Here is an 8,706-nt window from a genome sequence, read left to right as displayed (position 1 = left end):
AGAAAAATAGATGGAAAGGAAATGGTGAGGATGACACTGAGTCTGCAGAAGGATATAAACTGGTTAAGCGAGTGGGGAAAACTGTATCAGATGGAATATGGCATCAGCGGTGGACAGGTTGTTGGAGGGAATCCTGAGGGATAGGACGGACATGTATTTGGAAAGGCAAGGACTGATTAGTGATAGTCAACATGGTTTTGTGTGGGGGAAACATGTCTCACAAACTTGATTGAGTTTTTTTGAAGTAGTATTAAGAGGTTAATGAAGGCAGAGTGATTGATGCTTCAGTAAAGCGTTCAACAAGGTTCCTCATGGTAGACTGGTGAGCAAGGTTGGATCACATGGATTACAGGGAGAACTAGCCATTTGGATACAGAAGTGGCTCAAAGATAGGAGTGGCAGAGGAGCGTTGCCTTTCAGACTGGAGGGCTGTGACTCGTGGTGTGTCACAAAGATTGGTGCTGAGTCCACTGCTTTTCATCATTTATATAAATTATTTGGATGTGAAAGCAGGAGATATAGTTAGTAAATTTGCAGATGATACCAAAATTGAAGGTGTAGTGGGCAGCGTGGAAGGTTATCTCAGAGTACAATGGGATCTTGATCAGATGGGCCAATGGGCAGAGAAGTGGCAGATGGAGTTTAATTTATCTAAATGTGAAGTCCTGTATTTGGAAAGGCAAATCAGGCAGGACTGATACACTGAATGGTAAAGTCCCAGGGACTGTTGCTGAATAAAGAGACCTTGGAGTGCAGGTTCATAGCTCCTTGAGAATGGAGTTGCAGGTAGCTAGGATAGTGAAGGGGTGTTTGGTATGATTTCCTTTATTGGTCAGAGCATTGAGTACAGGAGTTGGGGGGTCATGTTGTGGCTGTACAAGTCATTGGTTAGGCCACTTTGGGAATATTGTGTGCAATTCCTTCCCATTGGAAGAATGTTGTGAAACTTGAAAGGGTTCAGAAAAGATTTATAAGGATGATGCCAGGTTTGGAGGGTTTAAGCTCTCGGGAGGGACTGAATAGACTGGGGCTGTTTTCCATGGAGGCAAGGTTGAGGGGTGACCTTATGGAGGGTTTATAAAATCATGAGAGGCATGAATAGGGTAAATATACAAGGTCTTTTCCTTTGGGTGGGGGAAGAGCTAGAATGTATAGGTGTAAGGTAAGAGGAGAAAGATTTAAAAGGGACCTAATGGGCAATGTTTCATGCAGAAGGTGATGTGTATATGGAATGAGCTGCCAGAGGAAGTATTGGAGGCTGGTACAATTACAACATATAAAAGGCAACTGGGTGGGTACATGAACAGGAAGGGTTTAAGAGGGATATGGGCCAAATGCTGGCAAATAGGACTAGATTAATTTAGGATATCTGGTTGGCATGGACGAGCTGGATTGAAGGGTCTGTTTCTGTGCTTACATCATGACATTGAACCATATTTGAAAATATGACACCTGGTGACTAAAAGCTTGGTCAACAAGTCGATTTTCTTTTTGTCTCAAAAGGAGAAAAGAGTGGTAGACTGTCGAGACTTATTATTCGTTATTGATCTGCCAATTCCATAGGGAGGCCTTCCTGCTCCCTTATTGATTTCTTGACAAAACTTCCACATAATTTTTCTGGTTTCAGAACTTTATTTATTTTTATTCTCATAATGGATTACTTAAAGGAAAATGTGATAGTTATGGACAGCCTGTTCTTGTACTGGGTGAGCAACTCCCCCAAAAGCAAATATATGTTAGCACGTTAGTTACAGGGTTAATTTAATGTCCTTGTACAGGAACGTGGACACTAGATGAAGCGCTTAAAGTATATACACAGTTTAAACTGTGTCCCTGAGGAATCTTGTAAATTTCCATTATACAAATAGTTTAGTTATGATTGTAACCGCAGAATGATGCCTGTTGGAAACTGTCCCACCTGATGTTTGATCAACCGCATTCAGCAAGTGTTGCCATGGTGAATAATCGCAAAGCTCTATTTGACCCATATTCTTATGTTGCCTATATTACTGGAGTTGCTCTGCAGCTAAAATTAATGAATGTAGACAAAAGCCACACAAAAAAACCCTGCATCTCTAGTCAGGTTCCCTGAATTGACATGTCTTGATAGTACTGTAAATGTCAAGGCTATTTACCAGAAAATTTCAGGCTTCTAATCATGCTCTTAAGTTTGAGTGTTTGGCTATTTACCTAGTTTAAAGGTGACAAGACTTGAAAATGCAATAACTAATAAGGATGTAGTAACATGTTAAGAGGACAGGGACACAGTCATACATCTGTCTATTGTTGTGGTTCTGTTCACCGAGCTGGGAATTTGTGTTGTAGACGTTTCATCCCCTGTCTAGGTGACATCCTCAGTGCTTGGGAGTCTCCTGTGAAGTGCTTGTGATGTTTCCTCCTGCATTTATAGTGATTTGTATCTGCCGCTTCCAGCTGTCCGCTGCAGTGGTCGATATATTGGGTCCAGGTCGATGTGCTTATTGATTGAATCTGTGGATGAGTGCCATGCTTCTAGAAATTCCCTGAGTGTTCTCTGTTTGGCTTGTCCTATAATAGTACTGTTGTCCCAGTCGAATTCATGTTGCTCGTCATCTGAGTGTGTGGCTACTAAGGATAGCTGGTCGTGTCGTTTCGTGGCTAGTTGGTGTACATTATAAAATCTCATGTAAGGACTACACAAAACACTACATAGGACAAACAGGAAGACAGCTAACGATCCGCATCCATGAACACCAACCAGCCACGAAACGACACGACCAGCTATCCCTAGTAGCCACACACTCAGATGACAAGCAACATGAATTCAACTGGGACAACACTACTATTATAGGACAAGCCAAACAGAGAACAGCCAGGGAATTCCTAGAGGCATGGCATTCATCCACAGATTCAATCAATAAGCACATTGACCTGGACCAAATATACCGACCACTGCAGCGGACAGCTGAAACTGACAACTGGAAGCACTAGATACAAATCACTATAAATGCCGGAAGAAACATCACAGGAGCGCTTCACGGGAGGCTCCCAAGCACTGAGGATGTCACCTAGACAGGGGACAAAACATCTGCAACACAAATTCCCAGCTCGGCGAACAGAACCACAACAACGAGCACCCGAGCTACAAATCTTCTCACAAACTTTGAATACATGTCTATGTCACCAGAGTAAAATCAAGTATTGCATTTTGTAAGGAAAAATAAAATAAGGCCAAAAGAAATGAAACTGTATGAATTCTAAATACAGGCACCAAGGAGAAAAGCAATGCCATATAGCTGATACTTTATAAATTACTGCTTAGACATTGCTGCAGATTGTGTTCAATTCAGGGTACAACACTTCAGAAAAAATGGATATCAAGGCTTTCAAAAGTGTGCTTAAGTGTAACCATTTACCAAAATAGTTCCAGAGGTAAAGGACTTCAGATTTATGGAAACACTAAAGAAACTGAAACTATTCTTCATAGTGCAGAGATGGCTAAGAGAAGATTTGATAGAAATACTGAAACAAAAACAGAAATTGCCAGGGAAACTCAGCATGTCTGATAGCATCTATTGAGAGAAAGAGTAGTTAATGATTCGAAATAAGTAATCCTTCTGAGGTGCTTTTATAGTATTAATGGGGAAAATCTGTTTGTACCGACATGAGAGTTAGAAATTAGAGATAGAATCCAGAAGAGATTTATGTAGCAAATTGTTATTGCCTAAAATCCACTGCCTAAAACGATGTTGGAAGCAGATTTAATTGTATCTTTTCAATAGAATTGGAGACATACTAGAAAAGGAGAAATTTGCAAGGCTACAAGAGCAGGAGAGTCGATCTAATTGGATAGCTCTTTCAAGAATTATCAAAGATGCAATGGACTGAATGGCCTCTTCTCTACTGCAGATTCTGTGTTGTACTTTTGCATTGTTAACTAAATGCTAGATGGTCAGAGTTATCACTAAATTTGACCATAATATTCAAATGGAAAATGAAAGCACTAACCCCATTATTTTGAGTGCTTGTTAAGATTAAAATAACTAGGAATTTCCAGCATATGATGGGAAGGTGATTGCACAGGAGTACAGCATGAGAGAGAACAATTTAGCATTATCGAATATTGAAATCAACTAGATTTTAAGTTTGTTTTCGACAGGTAGCTAATGCCTTCACTGCATGTTCTTCACTACATATTGTCACCTTATTCAACAGCATTTCATATTTAGTGTTCAGCCTAATACAATGACAATAGTTTGAATATTTTACAAAGTATTTTTAAGATCGAGGTATTTCTTGTTTTTCATAGCCAGGTTCCAATGTTGTATCCTGAATTGCACAGAGACACAAGAAATTCTGACTCCATGAATCAACCCTTTAAAAACAGCTGCCTGCATTTCCTATTTTCAGTCTGAGGCGTGGGCTGAATTGGAATTTGGGCCAGGTGATTCATGAAAAGTTGAAAAGGGTGCCTGGATTCTGAGGCAGGCTGGGTCACCCTGAAACTCCAGCAGTGCATCAGTTAAAGAGTAAAATATAAAACATTCTTACAGCCCTCATTACTCATGCTATAATTGAGCCTGCAATTCAGCTAGCCTCAAGAAGGTAAAGCTACAAATTGCAGAGGCCAGCAGGATTGAATGTGGTGCCTAACTCTGTAGATTAACACAAGAAAGGTTCAATATCCTCATAAAGGTCCAGGAAGGTGACTGTCTGGAAACTCTTAAATGGTAGCCATGACTGTCTCACCTCCTTTATTCTTTTGTACATCACTGCTTTGATTGATACTCCCTGCTGTCTCACACATAGCTTTTGCTCCAGTCTCCTCCTCAAATCTCCATTTTAACAGATAACATGGCAAGTTCCCAAGTTATTGTCCCTCAGTCTCCTTCTTCAATGTCTACACTCCATCAGCAGTAATCGTTGAGTCCTCACACTCCGATATGCCTGCTTTTTCGCACTGTAAAAGACTGTTCAGATCTTAGGGACCACAGGAGGTAGAGCTGCAGCTGAAGCTGCCACCACTATAGGATTGCAAATATGGAGACCATTCATTACTGGAAAGGTGTGCTGACAGTTTTAGATATCACATTGGTACTTTATACTTAATTATCATTCATGGTGAACTGACATTGCTAAATGTCACTATCTGCAGTATACTGACTAGGATCCTATTTCTAGCTTCAGTACTGATCTGCATATTTGTCCTCCCACAGGTAAACTGACAGAAACAATCTGTGGAGGAAATAAGCGAAAAAGAAATTTTCAGAGGAGGTTCAGCACTCTGAATATACAGAATCTTATGACTGTTTTACTTGTACCTTGCATGTAGAACAGGTCAGGCCCCAGGCTCTAGGATTCCCTCCCCAAACCTCCCTCTCTAAATGAATAAACCGCAGGAATTTCCAGGGAATTATTAACAAGTGGTTTACAGTTTACTCAAAATACCATTACATAATAAATTGTCCAAAGGAAAACAACAGAGTTCTCAAACTGATGCCCAATATAGAAAGTCTGGAAGTTGAATATGATGATTCTTAATCAGTAGGGGAATCAAGGGTTATGCAGAAATGGCAGGAAAGTGAACGTGAGGAAAGTCAACTCAGCCATAATCTTATTGAACAATGGCACATGTTTGAGGGGCCAAATGGCCTACTACTGTTCCTATTTCTTATTGATCAGTCTGAGGGAATTATATTGATTACAAAAACCTTCAGTCTAATAACAACAGTACAGATCCATTGAATTACACAGTGCTGGTTAGTAGTTGTATCTGGATAGTAATAAGAATAAACTGGTTAAAATAGGTACAGGGATAGGTCTTTGGAGCAGGAATAACCTTCAGAGCCCTGTAAGACTGCTTTGCTGTTCAATAAGATCATGACTGATCCAAATGTGGTCTCAACCGTATTTCTGCCATTCAGATCCTTTGATTCTGTTGTCAAAACTCTACTTTGCTCATTCTTGAATAAATTCAATGGACCAACCTCCAATGCTTTCTGAGGAAGCAAATTCTACGTAACAATAACTCTAAGTGAAAAAAATCGTGCTTGTGGGAAAATATCCCTTTATCAAGTCCCCTCAAAATCACATCAGAACACAAGAAATAGGAGTGATTATTTGGTCCCCTCAAGCCTGGCTCTACTCAACAAGATCATAGCGGTTCTGCCAGACCTCAATTCCTCTTCTGTGCAGCTGCGCATAGTGCTCAACTCCCCAATATTTTTTTAAAAACTGCCTCCTTTTGAAATACTTTGTACTCTAGCATCTACAACTCTCTAGGCTAATGAATTCCAGACATTCACGATCCTCTGGGAGAAGAAATTCCATAGCATTCTCAGCTTGGACTTCCATTCATTAACTCTCAACCAAAGTTCCTCAAACAGCCAAGACTTGCTGCAATTGTGGTCACCATGGATTGCACTGGCGCCCACGAGTTTCATTTGCTATAATTATGTAAAATAGAGATGGCTGGGCAGGCAATCAATTTAGGTCTTTAAACATGTTAACAGCAAAATCCTTAACTGTAATCTTGTCTGTAATAACATCACCTGAGTTCAACAATTCGGCCAATAAAGAGACACAGAAAGAGCATCTACCAATCACCCATTTTCCTGTGACGTCACACATTTCAGACATGTAGAAACAAGTTGAAAGGGCTCTCTGACACAGGTTTTTTCAATCTCCCAATCCCACTATCCTTCTCACGTAGGTCTACTTATCTTTATGAAGTTGCTGTCACCATTGTCTCACTTATTTGCTTACTCTATTCTCTTTCCTGCTCTTCATGAAGCTGCTGTGCCTGCTTTGTCTGTGTTGCACTCTTTACAAAGCCCCATTCCTGCTCTCATTGCTGAAAGTCCCAGCAAATGTATACATGGCTACGTGGCCAAGGTGATAGGCAACAGTTAAGAGCTATGGGCTGGAAAATTAGGTGAAAATGTGGAAAGCAAGAAAATGCTTCTGGGAGTGACTCCGGCACGAGGAAACAAATATGTACTGGCAATTTTGATGATTGATCCTGTAGCAGCAGCCCTGAAACTCAAGGAGATGAAGTAGAGCTGTAGCTTGACTATGGCTGAGAGAATAATGGCTGCAGAACAATTTAAGAATTTTATGATTAGTAGAGATTGGTGACAAACAAAATCTACCATAAAGTAATAAAAGGAAAAGAGTAATTATGTAATAAAAGAACAAATAGAGTTAGAGAGTTTGAAGGAATTTATTAATTGCTCTGAAGTACAAGTTAGAGGACAGTAAACCTTATCACAAACTTGTACAACACAGAAAAAGAATGAGATTAGTGGCTCAGCATTTCAAAGAGAAACTTTGAGATCAAGATGTTAGAGTAAATTCCTTCATACCTCTCCAGGCTACATATTTATGGGAATATAAGTCAATCAATACAAAAATCATTCCTTTAAAAGGTGAAAAATTTAAAAGAGAAGTGTTTTCAAAGCCACTTTTTTTTAATAGATATTTTTATTGGGAATTTAACATTTTGACAAATTTACAAAAATAAGCAGAATTTTCAAGCACAAACATTAATATAAAAATAGATCTTAAATATATAATCATCAAAATTCAACTAATCCACAATCATCCAGAGTGTATAGTTGAATCGCTTACATCCTTCAAATAAGAGAAAATGTTCTCTAATACACTCATAACAGTATGATAAAAAGGAAGTTATTTCCAAACAATAAGAACAAAAAAAAAATTAAACATGTTTGAATGGAGATCTTCCCCCTTGTTCTCAGGGGGCCTTACTACCTTTCCAACGTTCCACCATATCCTCTCCCAAACAGTGTCCCACCCTCAACCCGGGCGCTCCTTAATAGGATTTAGATATAATACCGAGCTAGAGTTAACAGTGAGCGCCGCACTCCCACCCCTCCCCACCCATACCTGAGTATATCTAATAGCATCAATGCCAAGTACAAACACACATAACTATAAAATTACAACTCCAACAGATTACAGTTAAGTATAATAACATAGCAAGGAAGACAACCCCGCTCCCAGAGGCAAAAGTAAAGTAGAATAAAGTATCCATTTCTCCCCACGGAGTGTGGGAGAGGCAAGCCAACATAAATTGTCTCTTACGATTTATTTAACCGAGTCTAAAAGTTTCTTGGCCTCTTCCGATGATCTAAAATTATACTCGGATCCTTCGTGGTTAAAGCATAACGTCGCTGGGTATCGTAAGGTGTATTGAATATTTAAGTTCCTTAGACATTTCTTCACCTCATCAAACGCCTTCCTTCTTCGTGCCAAAGCCGGGGAGAAGTCCTGAAATAACATAATCTTGGATCCTTCATGAATCATAGCTTTAGGATCCTTTCCAAGCTTTCTGGAGGCGTCCAGGAGTATCTGCCTCTCCCTATAACTCTGCAGCCGGAACAGGACCGGGCGTGGGTGCTGGTTTGGGCCAGATCCGCGTGCTGCGACCCGGTAGGCCCACTCCACCCTTACCCGGTCAGTTTCAGCCCCCAGGTTTAAAAGCTGGGGCAGCCATCGCTCCAGAAATGCTGCTAACTGTCCTTTCCCTTCTTGTTCTTGAAGGCCCAGCAACCGAATATTCTTTCTCCGATTTCTGTTGTCAATATCATCCATGTAGATTTCAAAGGCCCGGACTCTCTGCTCCAGAGCTCGCACCTGTTCTGCAGCTGTTTGAGCTGCAGCCTCGGAGGTCGTGGCCTTTAGTTCCGCCCCCTCCACTCGGCC

The sequence above is a fragment of the Hemiscyllium ocellatum genome, chromosome 30, assembly GCF_020745735.1.
Source record: "Hemiscyllium ocellatum isolate sHemOce1 chromosome 30, sHemOce1.pat.X.cur, whole genome shotgun sequence".
Lineage (NCBI taxonomy): Eukaryota > Metazoa > Chordata > Chondrichthyes > Orectolobiformes > Hemiscylliidae > Hemiscyllium > Hemiscyllium ocellatum.
The sequence above is the reverse complement of the archived record's forward strand: the minus strand, read 5'-3'. Positions refer to the sequence as shown.